The 16,082-nt window shown below is 46.8% G+C and overlaps 2 long non-coding RNA genes across 2 annotated transcripts; both read left to right on the forward strand.

The window, feature by feature from the left end:
• The first annotated feature begins 9,556 nt into the window (after window positions 1-9,556).
• Window positions 9,557-11,885, forward strand: LOC127295298 (uncharacterized). The gene is made up of 3 exons (XR_011743192.1): window positions 9,557-9,886; window positions 9,976-10,257; window positions 10,909-11,885. It is a non-coding gene; the product is annotated as an uncharacterized lncRNA (long non-coding RNA).
• A 1,613-nt stretch (window positions 11,886-13,498) lies between these two features.
• LOC127295299 (uncharacterized) lies at window positions 13,499-14,923 on the forward strand. The gene is made up of 3 exons (XR_007847699.2): window positions 13,499-13,828; window positions 13,918-14,199; window positions 14,851-14,923. It is a non-coding gene; the product is annotated as an uncharacterized lncRNA (long non-coding RNA).
• The last annotated feature ends 1,159 nt before the right edge of the window (window positions 14,924-16,082 follow it).

Here is a 16,082-nt window from a genome sequence, read left to right on the forward strand (position 1 = left end):
CATTACTGACCCCTTTCACGCCAAAATAACAACTTCTAGAGACAAAGTAACTGAACTGCCAATTTTAGCCATGCTCATAAGATTGAATGACATTCTATAAGTATGTTTCTAATTTCTTTGGGGATACTATAGCATTGAACCGAGGTGCCGGCGCAGAGACAAATTTTATTTTAAGAGACGTTAGGACAAGTGTGGAGACAACCAAGCGGCTCCAATGAACGTAAAATGGCAAGATCTAGCGACATGACGGAGAAGGAGCATAACAGGATGACTCCTAGGCCTAACAACGCCATATGAGCTTCTTGATAGTAGGAAAATGAATAGAAAAGTTATTACTTAAAGTTGTCTTTAGATACGAGTGAATTGGCATGTTTTTTTCTTTGTATGCATATTATGTCAAAGTATAGCTTGTATCTAAAAACTATTAAGCAAATAATTGTACTTTTCTTAAAAATATTATGTGGCTATCCTCTTTTTATACACATGAATCTTTGTATATGTTACTAATATATTTGTGGGGCCGTAACAACGTGATACGTCTCAAACGTATCTATAATTTCTTATGTTCCATGCTTGCTTTATGACAATACCTACATGTTTTGTTCACACTTTATATCGTTTTTATGCATTTCCCGGAACAAACCTATTGACGAGATGCCGAAGTGCCAGTTCCTGTTTTCTGCTGTTTTTGGTTTCAGAAATCCTAGTAAGGAAATATTCTCGGAATTGGACGAAATCAACGCCCAGCATCCTATTTTTCCACGAAGCTTCCAGAACACCCGAGAGCCACCAGAGGAGAGCCCTGGGGGGGCCACACGCCAGGCCGGCGCGGCCCAGGCCCTGGCCGCGCCGCCCTACTGTGTGGTGGCCCCGTCAGCCTTCCGACTCCGCCTCTTCGCCTATTTAAGCCTCCTCGACCTAAAACCTCGATACGGAAAAGCCACGGGACGAGAAACCTTCCAGAGCCGCCGCCATCGCGAAGCCAAGATCTGGGGGACAGGAGTCTCTGTTCCGGCACGCCGCCGGGACGGGGAAGTGCCCCCGGAAGGCTCCTCCATCGACACCACCGCCATCTTCATCAACGCTGCTGTCTCCCATGAGGAGGGAGTAGTTCTCCATCGAGGCTAAGGGCTGTACCGGTATCTATGTGGTTAATCTCTCTCCTATGTACTTCAATACAATAATCTCATGAGCTCCCTTACATGATTGAGATTCATATGATGATGCTTGTAATCTAGATATCATTATGCTAGTCAAGTGGATTTTACTTATGTGATCTCCGGAGACTCCTTGTCCCACGTGTGTAAAGGTAACAGTGTGTGCACCGTGTGGGTCTCTTAGGCTATATTTCACAGAATACTTATTCACTGTTATAAATAGCATAGTGAAGTGCTTATTTATATCCCTTTATGATTGCAATGTGTTTTGTATTACTATTCATCTATGTGCTACTCTAGTGATGTTATTAAAGTAGTCTATTCCTCCTGCACGGTGTAATGGTGACAGTGTGTGCATCGTGTAGTACTTGGCGTAGGTTATGATTGTGATCTCTTGTAGATTATGAAGTTAACTATTGCTATGATAGTATTGATGTGATCTATGCCTCCTTCATAGTGTGATGGTGACAGTGTGCATGCTATGTTAGTACTTGGTTTAGTTGTGTTGATCTATCGTGCACTCTAAGGTTATTTAAACATGAATATCGAATATTGTGGAGCTTGTTAACTCCGGCATTGAGGGTTCGTGTAATCCTACACAATTAGTGGTGTTCATCATCCAACAAGAGAGTGTAGAGTATAGCATTTATCTATTTATTCTGTTATGTGATCAATGTTGAGAGTGTCCACTAGTGAAAGTATAATCCCTAGGCCTTGTTCCCAAATACTGCAATCATCGCTGCTTGTTTACTGTTTTACTGCTTGTTTACTTCCTGCAATATTACTACCATCAACTGCACGCCAGCAAGCACTTTTCTGGCGCCGTTACTACTGCTCATATTCATTCATACCACTTGTATTTCACTATCTCTTCGCCGAACTAGTGCACCTATACATCTGACAAGTGTATTAGGTGTGTTGGGGACACAAGAGACTTCTTGTATCGTGATTGCAGGGTTGCTTGAGAGGGATATCTTTGACCTCTTCCTCCCTGAGTTCGATAAACCTTGGGTGATCCACTTAAGGGAAACTTGCTGCTGTTCTACAAACCTCTGCTCTTGGAGGCCCAACACTGTCTACAAGAATAGAAGCACCCGTAGACATCACAACACACGGGCACTCAACTAGTTATTGATAGCTCTAGAATTTTTCATTAGATGATTTTCCACTCTCTTATTAAAGTTATCTTGCTTAACAATATAATTATCAAATTAATCTAAGCATTGATCAAGAGGTTTGGAGTAGGGATTATCTCTACTATCAAAATATTGGAGAGAGTGTACCTCAATAGTGGAAGAACGTGAGATTGGCTTACATAATTCTTCTATAGGTGGTAGATTCTTCACATCTTCAGATTTAATACCCTTCTCCTTAAGATATTTCTTGGCTTCCCTCATCACTTCATCATTTAATTCAATCATTCCCCTTTTCTTCGGTGTTGGTGTTGGCTCCGGTGTAGTCCAATCATCATATTTTTTGCTTATTTTGGCCAATAATTCCTCAGCTTTGGCAGGAATTCTTTTCCTGAAAACACAACCAGCATAACTATCCAGGTATGTCCTAGATTCAACAGTTATTCCATTATAAAATATATCAAGGAGTTCATTTTTAGCTAGTGGATGTCTAGGTAGTGCTCTAATTAAAGAACAAAATCTTGCCCAAGATTCAGGCAATTTCTCTCCTTCTACCTGCACAAAGTCAAAGATTTTCTGCAAAGCAGCATGTTGAGCACTAGCAGGGAAATATTTCTGAAAGAAAGGATTAACCAAACCAATAAGACTATCAATAGATCCAGGAGATAAATTATCATACCAAATTTTAGCTGCACCTTTCAAAGAGAAAGGGAAAATTTTAGTGACAAAGTAAGTGCGTATCTTAATGTCATCAGAGAATAAATTGCTCAAGGTAGAGAGTTCATTCATATGTTTCATATCACTTTCATTTTCAGTACCACATAAAGGTTCTTTCTCAACAATAGATATGTAAGATAAATCCAGAGGGAAATCATAATCCTTATCTCTAATGTTTATGGGAGATATGTCAAACTTAGAATCAGGAGACACAGTTTATATCTAAGAGCTTGTCTTGCAAGAAAGACTTATAATAGCACTTGCATCTCTAGTAGCATGACATTCTTCAATGAATTCATCATCAGTTCAATATAAGTTTCATCAAGATCATAACTAGGATCCCCTCTAGCTTCAGGTGAACTAACAGGTGTAATAGTATTTTCAGCATTTTCAATTTGTTTAGCTCTAGCAATTGTAGTATCTAGAGAAGAACCTAATGAACCACTCTTATCAAGAACAGTAGAAGCATCGTCAAAATCATCAGGAGCATTTTCAGATTCAGCAGAAGTAGCAGTATGTGTAGCATGTGGATGTGGTGGAGTAAGAAGCTTACTCATAACAGATGGCGAATCAAGAGCAACAGAGGTGTTCAGAGTTGTACCTCTTCTTGTAGTGGATAGCAATATAGGGAATTTCGCTTCACGAGTAAATTGCAGCGAACAATATCACCTTCAAGTGGGCTTATAAATAAAGCTACGCTCCCCGGCAATGGCGTGATACGTCTCAAGCGTATCTATAATTTTTGATGCTCCATGCTTGTTTTACACCAATGCATATATGTTTTGTTTACACTTTGTTGCACTTTTACGTGATTTCCAGCACTAACCTATTAACAAGATGCCACAGTGCCAGTTCCCTGTTTTCTGCTGTTTTTGTCTTTCAGAAAATTGTACACGAAATATTCTTGGAATTGGACGAAACAAAAGCCGAAGTCAATATTTTACCGAAACAAAGAGGAAGTCAAGAGGGGGGTCGAAGAGGCGCCCAGGGCGCCCAAACCACCCCTAGGCGCGGCCTGGACCTAGCCCACGCCTAGGGTAGGTCTGGGCCCACCAGGCGCCCCACCGACCTAAATCCTCTGCCTATTTATACATATTCTCGGGAAAACCCTAGATACCCGAGCCTCCATCCACGAAAATTTCCATCGCGGCCGCCATCGCAGAACCCATCTCGGGGGGTTCTAAAGCTCTTCTCGGCACCCTGCCGGAGGGGGAAATCATCACCGGAGGCATCTACATCACCATGCCCGCCTTCGAAGTGATGCGTGAGTAGTTCATCCATGGACTATAGGTCCATATGAGTAGCTAGATGGTTGTCTTCTCCACTTTGTGCTTCATGTATCTATCTTGTGAGCTGCCCTACATGATGAAGATCATCTTTAAGTAATCCTATAAGTTTGGTTTGTTGGGATCCGATGAATATTGTATACTATGTTGAGATTGATTATATATTCATGTCATATGTTATTTGTGATCTTGCATGCTCTCCGTTACTAGTAGAAACTCTGGCCAAGTGGACACTTCTGACTCCAAGAGGGGGTATTTATGCTCGATAGTAGGTTCATGCCTCTAGTTTTCTGGGAGAGTGACGTTTAACTTCTAAGATTGTAGATGTGTTGTTGCTACTAGGGAGAAAACAACAATGTTTTATCCGAGGGCAATTCTATTGTTTACTTTACACACATTGCTTAATGCGATAGTCTGTTGCTTGCAACCTAATACTGAAAGGGGTGCGAACGCTAACCTGAAGGTGGATTATTAGTCATAGACGTAGTTGGATTACGGTCTATGTATTATGTTGTAATGCCCATATCAAATCTCATAGTAATCATCTTATCATGTATTGGTTGATATTCTGTCAATTGTCTAGCTGTAATTTGTTCACCCAACATGCTATTTATCTTTATGGAGAGACACCTGTAGTGAACTGTGGACCCCGGTCCTATTTCCTTTACTGATAAATTCTACTGCAATTTATGTTATATTTACTTTCTGCAAACATCTCTTTCCACTCGATACGTCTAATCCTTTGTGTTCAGAAAACCGGTGAGATTGACAACCTCACTGCAAGTTGAGGCAAAGTACTTTGGTTGTGTTGTGTGCAGGTTTCACGTTGTTGCTGACGCCGGTAGTGCGCCCTGCCACTAGTCAGCCAGCAACACCTTCAGAAGTGTAACGGCCCAGGATCTTACCCCTAATAGATTTGTTTGTTCTTTTTCTTTTGTGCATCATCATGACATATGCATCATATCATCCATGGTTTCACAAAATAAAATAAAAATTATTTTATAAAACCTAAAATATTTTGGTTTTCCCTCTCATATGGTTTATACTAAACCCCCTCTCCTTTTTCTTTAAAACAAAACCCTTTCCTCCTCCCTGAACCCCTTTCTCTTTTCTGGCCCAACTTCTTTTCCTTCTTCCTCCACCACACGGCCCACCTCTTTTTCTTCCTCTGGCCCGAGCTGGCCACTTCTTCTTTGGCCCGTACCCCTTCGAGTGGAGAAATTCTCCACGCACAGCATCGTTGTCGTCTTCCTCCCTCACGTTGGCTGCGTGAGCAGTGGTCCTCCTCGCCAACCACCGCGGCGCGCTCCACCTGCTCCCCTCCCCTTTTAACCCCTCTCGAGACCGCAAACCCTAACCCTACCTTCTTCCTCCCTCGCGCCGCCATCTCTCCTGCTTCCCTTCTTTTTCTCTGTGAAGCCCGAGCACCACCGTCGGCCTCGCCATGGCGCCGCCGCTCCCAGGCTCCCCCCACCGTTCTGAGGGCACCATCAGGTGCGCCCCGTCGTCCTCGTCATCCTCGTCAAAGGAATCGAGTTGGTTCCGCTCCAATCGACGCCAAGGTCGCCAATTCTCCGCTACGGCCGTCGCGCTCCGGCGAAGATTCCGGCGAGCATGGACCTCCTCCGCCCCTTCTGAGTACACCACCAAGTTTCTGGTGAGCATGCGCATCTCGTAGACACCTTATACCCCGTCTTTGCTTCCGGATTCTCCACCTCACCTTGTTGCCGACCACCGCCACCGCAGATGCTCCCCGCCGGCGCCTCTCCGTCGATCCCCTGTGCCCGGCGCCGCCCCTCCATGGTTCTCCGTGTCGACGCGGACCCCCTGCACCAAGCCCCGCTTCCCGGAATGCCTCCAATCTCCCGCGCGCATCATGTCCGGCCGCGGTGACCATCGCGCCTGGAACGCGCACGGCGTCGAACGCCTTGCGTGCAAGTAACAGATGGTTGCCACATCGGCCGCCACGCTGTCGCCTCGTCAGCCCCGGGCCCCACGCGTCAGCCGCAGCGGCTAGCTGTCGCATGGGTAAGAAAACGCCCGCATCCGCATCCGGATCCGCGGTTTGCATCTAGCCCCTCGTCTCTTCTTTTTCACCAACCGCAGTCCCCGTCGCGGATGGTTTCTGAAAAACCCCTGCAATCCTGTAAACTAACCCGGGGTCCTTCCCCCTTTTCATAAATTAAAATCGGACCCTTTCCCTTTTAAAAATAAGTCTGTTTATCTATTTTCAATAATAAAAACTATTCTGTTAATAACTTTTAATTGGTAACTCGAAATAAAAAGTGTTATATATGAAAATTGATCAGAAAAATGTGCTGAACATGAATATGCCATCCATTCATCTGTTTGCATCCCGCATCATGTCGTGCGTTGATAGTTGTGCATATCCACCTCACATATATGCGGAGTATTTTGGATTTCCAACTATGGTTTTCCCCGCTCCGTTTAATATTGAAGTAGCTCACCCCTGCCATGTTATGCCATGCTATTCAACCCTTAACTTTGCCGGTAGAAAATGCAACTCCAACTCTAATTTGATTGTCCGGGATTCCGATCCCGCTTAAATTGGATAAGTGCACCGCATCATCTTTGCCATGTCATGCATATCATCTTGATCATGCTGGATCTTCTTTATCCGTAGTAGTAAAACTTGCATACGTTGTGTGTTCCAGCATTTGCTTCTTCCCGGATAGGATCACGAAGTGGTGTTGTAAGATACGACGAGTTCTCCGACAAGTTCTTCTAAGCTTTTCACAAAGTAGCCCACCCCTTCACCTATTTTACTTTTACATGCTCTTTTGATCTATTGCTATCCTTATGTTGCGATTCTGTTGTGTCACATGTCCTATCCACCTGTTACCTATATGTCCGAGATACACCTCCTCGCCCTACCTATTGTTTGTTGTTTGCCAGCCTTGCGAGTCGTAGGCGTGTTTAGGCTCTGTTGTTTATCTCGATCTGTTATCGGGATATGTTGGGTTGTTGGGAGGTTTTTACATGCTATATCATTTGTTGGAGATAATCACACTTTACTTTATTGTTAACAACTAAAATTGTAAGCAGAGGCATCTGTGAGCCCCTTTGCGAAAGCATCGGAACTTTGACTCGCTAATGTCCCCTAGGACCCGAGTTCTTGTTATCTGTTCCGAGATTGAGCGCTCTACCCGTACGTGGGGGAATGGGACCCCCATCACCCACTACCTTTCCTCGAGTCTGTTTATTGGGAGCCACAATCTTGGTTTTATTTGCCCATATGCACGATATGCACGATTTACTTCCTGTTGCCTTCGGGTGTTTATTTCTGTACTGTACTCATATTGCGTGCCGACTTATCCTTGGCCGGTCGTTAGTGCCCGCCTTGGACGCCATCGCAACTCCTGGGTCCGTATCGGAGTACGGCCGAACTTCGTCACGGGTAGCTTAGTTGGGTGGCTCCCATTAAACTTTCTCTTGCATTGGGAACGGTCTTGATGTGAGACTCCACCTGTAGCAAGTGGGTTCGAGCATGCGTATGGTTACATTTGGGCAACCCCTGCAGGGTGTACATCTTATCGATAAGCCGTGTCCGTGGTTATGGACGACTTGGAATTGTATAGCTTGATCATAGAACAACTTACACCTTATTTCCTGTTGCTAATAACTTGCTAATAAAACCTTTTCAAAATGTGTGTGAGCCTTTGACAGTACCTCTTTGCGAAGGGGGATCGCATCGGCTGTGTTATGTTTGCAGAGTATAGAACTGTTACCTTGTGCGCTCTCTTATCTTCTCTGAGTAGACGGATGTTGTAGTGAGTCTCTATTGGATAGTAGCTTTGCTGCCGCTAAACTCCACATATAGCCGGGTGAAGTTTATACCGCCCACCAGCGAGCATAGCTGGTCTTGTCTCGCAAGTACGTGCCAATGGTACTTACCCTCGCCTTCCTTTCTTTTTGTCTCCTCCCCCTTTTGTCGGCAACCGATGGCCCGACTTTGACAGGTACGAGATGACGACGTTAGCAAGGTTACCCTTCCGGCTTGGCCTGGGCAGGGTTATGGACGCCACTGGTTATCTTCAGGACTCTTAGTCCAATTTGTATCTTGTCCGTACTCGGACGTATTCGATCTTTTGTATGATTTGGATCTTTGTATTGTATATTTGTATCTTGACTCGTTGGAGTCGTTGTTGTAATATATGTATCTTGTGGGCTCTATTGTAATCCTGTTGTAATGTTACCGCTCGTGTTAATTCCTCTGGCATAACGTGTGTGATTCTTCGCGCACATCGTGTCGGAGGGCGTCTCTGAATCGATATCGTGCGGATTTCGGCGGGATCGCTGGAATCCTCATGGTACCGGTTCCGGGGCGTCACAAGTTGGTATCAGAGCCAGGTTGATGGTACCCCACTAGTCTAGCCTGTAGGTTAACCTTGCCAACGGACGTTGTTGTGTCTAGTGTCAAAACCTATTTTCGAAATTCGTTGGATAGTTCTGATTAGCTATGATTTTTCTCCTTACCTCAATTCTTTCTCCTCTTACCTTGGCGATTTTTGAGTCTTCTCTCTTATCTGAGTTTTCTAAGTCTTAGGTTCCGACGCGGGTTGGACGATCTTTGCCCCTCACCTATTAGGTTCGTTCTTCGGAGGATCTCGACAGCAACACATCATCAACATCGGAACAACGACTTCTTGTTAGTGGTGTCGACCGTCTACATGGAGCAACAATTCTTGTTAGCGGTGTCGAGGAGATCAACACGTCGCGAGAAGATCCGATAGTTCACCTCTCTCCCCCGTACCTGGACGTGGAACCTCGGGGCGAGGTTCCTTGTTAGTGGTGTCGATTGTAACGGCCCAGGATCTTACCCCTAATAGATTTGTTTGTTCTTTTTCTTTTGTGCATCATCATGACATATGCATCATATCATCCATGGTTTCACAAAATAAAATAAAAATTATTTTATAAAACCTAAAATATTTTGGTTTTCCCTCTCATATGGTTTATACTAAACCCCCTCTCCTTTTTCTTTAAAACAAAACCCTTTCCTCCTCCCTGAACCCCTTTCTCTTTTCTGGCCCAACTTCTTTTCCTTCTTCCTCCACCACACGGCCCACCTCTTTTTCTTCCTCTGGCCCGAGCTGGCCACTTCTTCTTTGGCCCGTACCCCTTCGAGTGGAGAAATTCTCCACGCACAGCATCGTTGTCGTCTTCCTCCCTCACGTTGGCTGCGTGAGCAGTGGTCCTCCTCGCCAACCACCGCGGCGCGCTCCACCTGCTCCCCTCCCCTTTTAACCCCTCTCGAGACCGCAAACCCTAACCCTACCTTCTTCCTCCCTCGCGCCGCCATCTCTCCTGCTTCCCTTCTTTTTCTCTGTGAAGCCCGAGCACCACCGTCGGCCTCGCCATGGCGCCGCCGCTCCCAGGCTCCCCCCACCGTTCTGAGGGCACCATCAGGTGCGCCCCGTCGTCCTCGTCATCCTCGTCAAAGGAATCGAGTTGGTTCCGCTCCAATCGACGCCAAGGTCGCCAATTCTCCGCTACGGCCGTCGCGCTCCGGCGAAGATTCCGGCGAGCATGGACCTCCTCCGCCCCTTCTGAGTACACCACCAAGTTTCTGGTGAGCATGCGCATCTCGTAGACACCTTATACCCCGTCTTTGCTTCCGGATTCTCCACCTCACCTTGTTGCCGACCACCGCCGCCGCAGATGCTCCCCGCCGGCGCCTCTCCGTCGATCCCCTGTGCCCGGCGCCGCCCCTCCATGGTTCTCCGCGTCGACGCGGACCCCCTGCACCAAGCCCCGCTTCCCGGAATGCCTCCAATCTCCCGCGCGCATCATGTCCGGCCGCGGTGACCATCGCGCCTGGAACGCGCACGGCGTCGAACGCCTTGCGTGCAAGTAACAGATGGTTGCCACATCGGCCGCCACGCTGTCGCCTCGTCAGCCCCGGGCCCCACGCGTCAGCCGCAGCGGCTAGCTGTCGCATGGGTAAGAAAACGCCCCAGATCCAGATCTGGATCTGGCGGTTTGCATCTAGCCCCCTGTCTCTTCTTTTTCACCAACCGCAGTCCCTGTCGCGGATGGTTTCCTGAAAAACCCCCTGCAATCCTGTAAACTAACCCGGGGTCCTTCCCCCTTTTCATAAATTAAAATCGGACCCTTTCCCTTTTAAAAATAAGTCTGTTTATCTATTTTCAATAATAAAAACTATTCTGTTAATAACTTTTAATTGGTAACTCGAAATAAAAAGTGTTATATATGAAAATTGATCAGAAAAATGTGCTGAACATGAATATGCCATCCATTCATCTGTTTGCATCCCGCATCATGTCGTGCGTTGATAGTTGTGCATATCCACCTCACATATATGCGGAGTATTTTGGATTTCCAACTATGGTTTTCCCCGCTCCGTTTAATATTGAAGTAGCTCACCCCTGCCATGTTATGCCATGCTATTCAACCCTTAACTTTGCCGGTAGAAAATGCAACTCCAACTCTAATTTGATTGTCCGGGATTCCGATCCCGCTTAAATTGGATAAGTGCACCGCATCATCTTTGCCATGTCATGCATATCATCTTGATCATGCTGGATCTTCTTTATCCGTAGTAGTAAAACTTGCATACGTTGTGTGTTCCAGCATTTGCTTCTTCCCGGATAGGATCACGAAGTGGTGTTGTAAGATACGACGAGTTCTCCGACAAGTTCTTCTGCAGCTTTTCACAGGCGAGCCCACCCCTTCACCTATTTTACTTTTACATGCTCTTTTGATCTATTGCTATCCTTATGTTGCGATTCTGTTGTGTCACGTGTCCTATCCACCTGTTACCTATATGTCCGAGATACACCTCCTCGCCCTACCTATTGTTTGTTGTTTGCCAGCCTTGCGAGTCGTAGGCGTGTTTAGGCTCTGTTGTTTATCTCGATCTGTTATCGGGATATGTTGGGTTGTTGGGAGGTTTTTACATGCTATATCATTTGTTGGAGATAATCACACTTTACTTTATTGTTAACAACTAAAATTGTAAGCAGAGGCATCTGTGAGCCCCTTTGCGAAAGCATCGGAACTTTGACTCGCTAATGTCCCCTAGGACCCGAGTTCTTGTTATCTGTTCCGAGATTGAGCGCTCTACCCGTACGTGGGGGAATGGGACCCCCATCACCCACTACCTTTCCTCGAGTCTGTTTATTGGGAGCCACAATCTTGGTTTTATTTGCCCATATGCACGATATGCACGATTTACTTCCTGTTGCCTTCGGGTGTTTATTTCTGTACTGTACTCATATTGCGTGCCGACTTATCCTTGGCCGGTCGTTAGTGCCCGCCTTGGACGCCATCGCAACTCCTGGGTCCGTATCGGAGTACGGCCGAACTTCGTCACGGGTAGCTTAGTTGGGTAGCTCCCATTAAACTTTCTCTTGCATTGGGAACGGTCTTGATGTGAGACTCCACCTGTAGCAAGTGGGTTCGAGCATGCGTATGGTTACATTTGGGCAACCCCTGCAGGGTGTACATCTTATCGATAAGCCGTGTCCGCGGTTATGGACGACTTGGAATTGTATAGCTTGATCATAGAACAACTTACACCTTATTTCCTGTTGCTAATAACTTGCTAATAAAACCTTTTCAAAATGTGTGTGAGCCTTTGACAGTACCTCTTTGCGAAGGGGGATCGCATCGGCTGTGTTATGTTTGCAGAGTATAGAACTGTTACCTTGTGCGCTCTCTTATCTTCTCTGAGTAGATGGATGTTGTAGTGAGTCTCTATTGGATAGTAGCTTTGCTGCCGCTAAACTCCACATATAGCCGGGTGAAGTTTATACCGCCCACCAGCGAGCATAGCTGGTCTTGTCTCGCAAGTACGTGCCAATGGTACTTACCCTCGCCTTCCTTTCTTTTTGTCTCCTCCCCCTTTTGTCGGCAACCGATGGCCCGACTTTGACAGGTACGAGATGACGACGTTAGCAAGGTTACCCTTCCGGCTTGGCCTGGGCAGGGTTATGGACGCCACTTGGTTATCTTCGTGACTCTTAGTCCAATTTGTATCTTGTCCGTACTCGGACGTATTCGATCTTTTGTATGATTTGGATCTTTGTATTGTATATTTGTATCTTGACTCGTTGGAGTCGTTGTTGTAATATATGTATCTTGTGGGCTCTATTGTAATCCTGTTGTAATGTTACCGCTCGTGTTAATTCCTCTGGCATAACGTGTGTGATTCTTCGCGCACATCGTGTCGGAGGGCGTCTCTGAATCGATATCGTGCGGATTTCGGCGGGATCGCTGGAATCCTCATGGTACCGGTTCCGGGGCGTCACAAGTTGGTATCAGAGCCAGGTTGACGGTACCCCACTAGTCTAGCCTGTAGGTTAACCTTGCCAACGGACGTTGTTGTGTCTAGTGTCAAAACCTATTTTCGAAATTCGTTGGATAGTTCTGATTAGCTATGATTTTTCTCCTTACCTCAATTCTTTCTCCTCTTACCTTGGCGATTTTTGAGTCTTCTCTCTTATCTGAGTTTTCTAAGTCTTAGGTTCCGACGCGGGTTGGACGATCTTTGCCCCTCACCTATTAGGTTCGTTCTTCGGAGGATCTCGACAGCAACACATCATCAACATCGGAACAACGACTTCTTGTTAGTGGTGTCGACCGTCTACATGGAGCAACAATTCTTGTTAGTGGTGTCGAGGAGATCAACACGTCGCGAGAAGATCCGATAGTTCACCTCTCTCCCCCGTACCTGGACGTGGAACCTCGGGGCGAGGTTCCTTGTTAGTGGTGTCGATTGTAACGGCCCAGGATCTTACCCCTAATAGATTTGTTTGTTCTTTTTCTTTTGTGCATCATCATGACATATGCATCATATCATCCATGGTTTCACAAAATAAAATAAAAATTATTTTATAAAACCTAAAATATTTTGGTTTTCCCTCTCATATGGTTTATACTAAACCCCCTCTCCTTTTTCTTTAAAACAAAACCCTTTCCTCCTCCCTGAACCCCTTTCTCTTTTCTGGCCCAACTTCTTTTCCTTCTTCCTCCACCACACGGCCCACCTCTTTTTCTTCCTCTGGCCCGAGCTGGCCACTTCTTCTTTGGCCCGTACCCCTTCGAGTGGAGAAATTCTCCACGCACAGCATCGTTGTCGTCTTCCTCCCTCACGTTGGCTGCGTGAGCAGTGGTCCTCCTCGCCAACCACCGCGGCGCGCTCCACCTGCTCCCCTCCCCTTTTAACCCCTCTCGAGACCGCAAACCCTAACCCTACCTTCTTCCTCCCTCGCGCCGCCATCTCTCCTGCTTCCCTTCTTTTTCTCTGTGAAGCCCGAGCACCACCGTCGGCCTCGCCATGGCGCCGCCGCTCCCAGGCTCCCCCCACCGTTCTGAGGGCACCATCAGGTGCGCCCCGTCGTCCTCGTCATCCTCGTCAAAGGAATCGAGTTGGTTCCGCTCCAATCGACGCCAAGGTCGCCAATTCTCCGCTACGGCCGTCGCGCTCCGGCGAAGATTCCGGCGAGCATGGACCTCCTCCGCCCCTTCTGAGTACACCACCAAGTTTCTGGTGAGCATGCGCATCTCGTAGACACCTTATACCCCGTCTTTGCTTCCGGATTCTCCACCTCACCTTGTTGCCGACCACCGCCGCCGCAGATGCTCCCCGCCGGCGCCTCTCCGTCGATCCCCTGTGCCCGGCGCCGCCCCTCCATGGTTCTCCGCGTCGACGCGGACCCCCTGCACCAAGCCCCGCTTCCCGGAATGCCTCCAATCTCCCGCGCGCATCATGTCCGGCCGCGGTGACCATCGCGCCTGGAACGCGCACGGCGTCGAACGCCTTGCGTGCAAGTAACAGATGGTTGCCACATCGGCCGCCACGCTGTCGCCTCGTCAGCCCCGGGCCCCACGCGTCAGCCGCAGCGGCTAGCTGTCGCATGGGTAAGAAAACGCCCCAGATCCAGATCTGGATCTGGCGGTTTGCATCTAGCCCCCTGTCTCTTCTTTTTCACCAACCGCAGTCCCTGTCGCGGATGGTTTCCTGAAAAACCCCCTGCAATCCTGTAAACTAACCCGGGGTCCTTCCCCCTTTTCATAAATTAAAATCGGACCCTTTCCCTTTTAAAAATAAGTCTGTTTATCTATTTTCAATAATAAAAACTATTCTGTTAATAACTTTTAATTGGTAACTCGAAATAAAAAGTGTTATATATGAAAATTGATCAGAAAAATGTGCTGAACATGAATATGCCATCCATTCATCTGTTTGCATCCCGCATCATGTCGTGCGTTGATAGTTGTGCATATCCACCTCACATATATGCGGAGTATTTTGGATTTCCAACTATGGTTTTCCCCGCTCCGTTTAATATTGAAGTAGCTCACCCCTGCCATGTTATGCCATGCTATTCAACCCTTAACTTTGCCGGTAGAAAATGCAACTCCAACTCTAATTTGATTGTCCGGGATTCCGATCCCGCTTAAATTGGATAAGTGCACCGCATCATCTTTGCCATGTCATGCATATCATCTTGATCATGCTGGATCTTCTTTATCCGTAGTAGTAAAACTTGCATACGTTGTGTGTTCCAGCATTTGCTTCTTCCCGGATAGGATCACGAAGTGGTGTTGTAAGATACGACGAGTTCTCCGACAAGTTCTTCTGCATAGCCTTTTCACAAAGTAGCCCACCCCTTCACCTATTTTACTTTTACATGCTCTTTTGATCTATTGCTATCCTTATGTTGCGATTCTGTTGTGTCACGTGTCCTATCCACCTGTTACCTATATGTCCGAGATACACCTCCTCGCCCTACCTATTGTTTGTTGTTTGCCAGCCTTGCGAGTCGTAGGCGTGTTTAGGCTCTGTTGTTTATCTCGATCTGTTATCGGGATATGTTGGGTTGTTGGGAGGTTTTTACATGCTATATCATTTGTTGGAGATAATCACACTTTACTTTATTGTTAACAACTAAAATTGTAAGCAGAGGCATCTGTGAGCCCCTTTGCGAAAGCATCGGAACTTTGACTCGCTAATGTCCCCTAGGACCCGAGTTCTTGTTATCTGTTCCGAGATTGAGCGCTCTACCCGTACGTGGGGGAATGGGACCCCCATCACCCACTACCTTTCCTCGAGTCTGTTTATTGGGAGCCACAATCTTGGTTTTATTTGCCCATATGCACGATATGCACGATTTACTTCCTGTTGCCTTCGGGTGTTTATTTCTGTACTGTACTCATATTGCGTGCCGACTTATCCTTGGCCGGTCGTTAGTGCCCGCCTTGGACGCCATCGCAACTCCTGGGTCCGTATCGGAGTACGGCCGAACTTCGTCACGGGTAGCTTAGTTGGGTAGCTCCCATTAAACTTTCTCTTGCATTGGGAACGGTCTTGATGTGAGACTCCACCTGTAGCAAGTGGGTTCGAGCATGCGTATGGTTACATTTGGGCAACCCCTGCAGGGTGTACATCTTATCGATAAGCCGTGTCCGCGGTTATGGACGACTTGGAATTGTATAGCTTGATCATAGAACAACTTACACCTTATTTCCTGTTGCTAATAACTTGCTAATAAAACCTTTTCAAAATGTGTGTGAGCCTTTGACAGTACCTCTTTGCGAAGGGGGATCGCATCGGCTGTGTTATGTTTGCAGAGTATAGAACTGTTACCTTGTGCGCTCTCTTATCTTCTCTGAGTAGACGGATGTTGTAGTGAGTCTCTATTGGATAGTAGCTTTGCTGCCGCTAAACTCCACATATAGCCGGGTGAAGTTTATACCGCCCACCAGCGAGCATAGCTGGTCTTGTCTCGCAAGTACGTGCC

The sequence above is a fragment of the Lolium perenne genome, chromosome 4 (assembly GCF_019359855.2).
Source record: "Lolium perenne isolate Kyuss_39 chromosome 4, Kyuss_2.0, whole genome shotgun sequence".
NCBI classification, from domain to species: domain Eukaryota; kingdom Viridiplantae; phylum Streptophyta; class Magnoliopsida; order Poales; family Poaceae; genus Lolium; species Lolium perenne.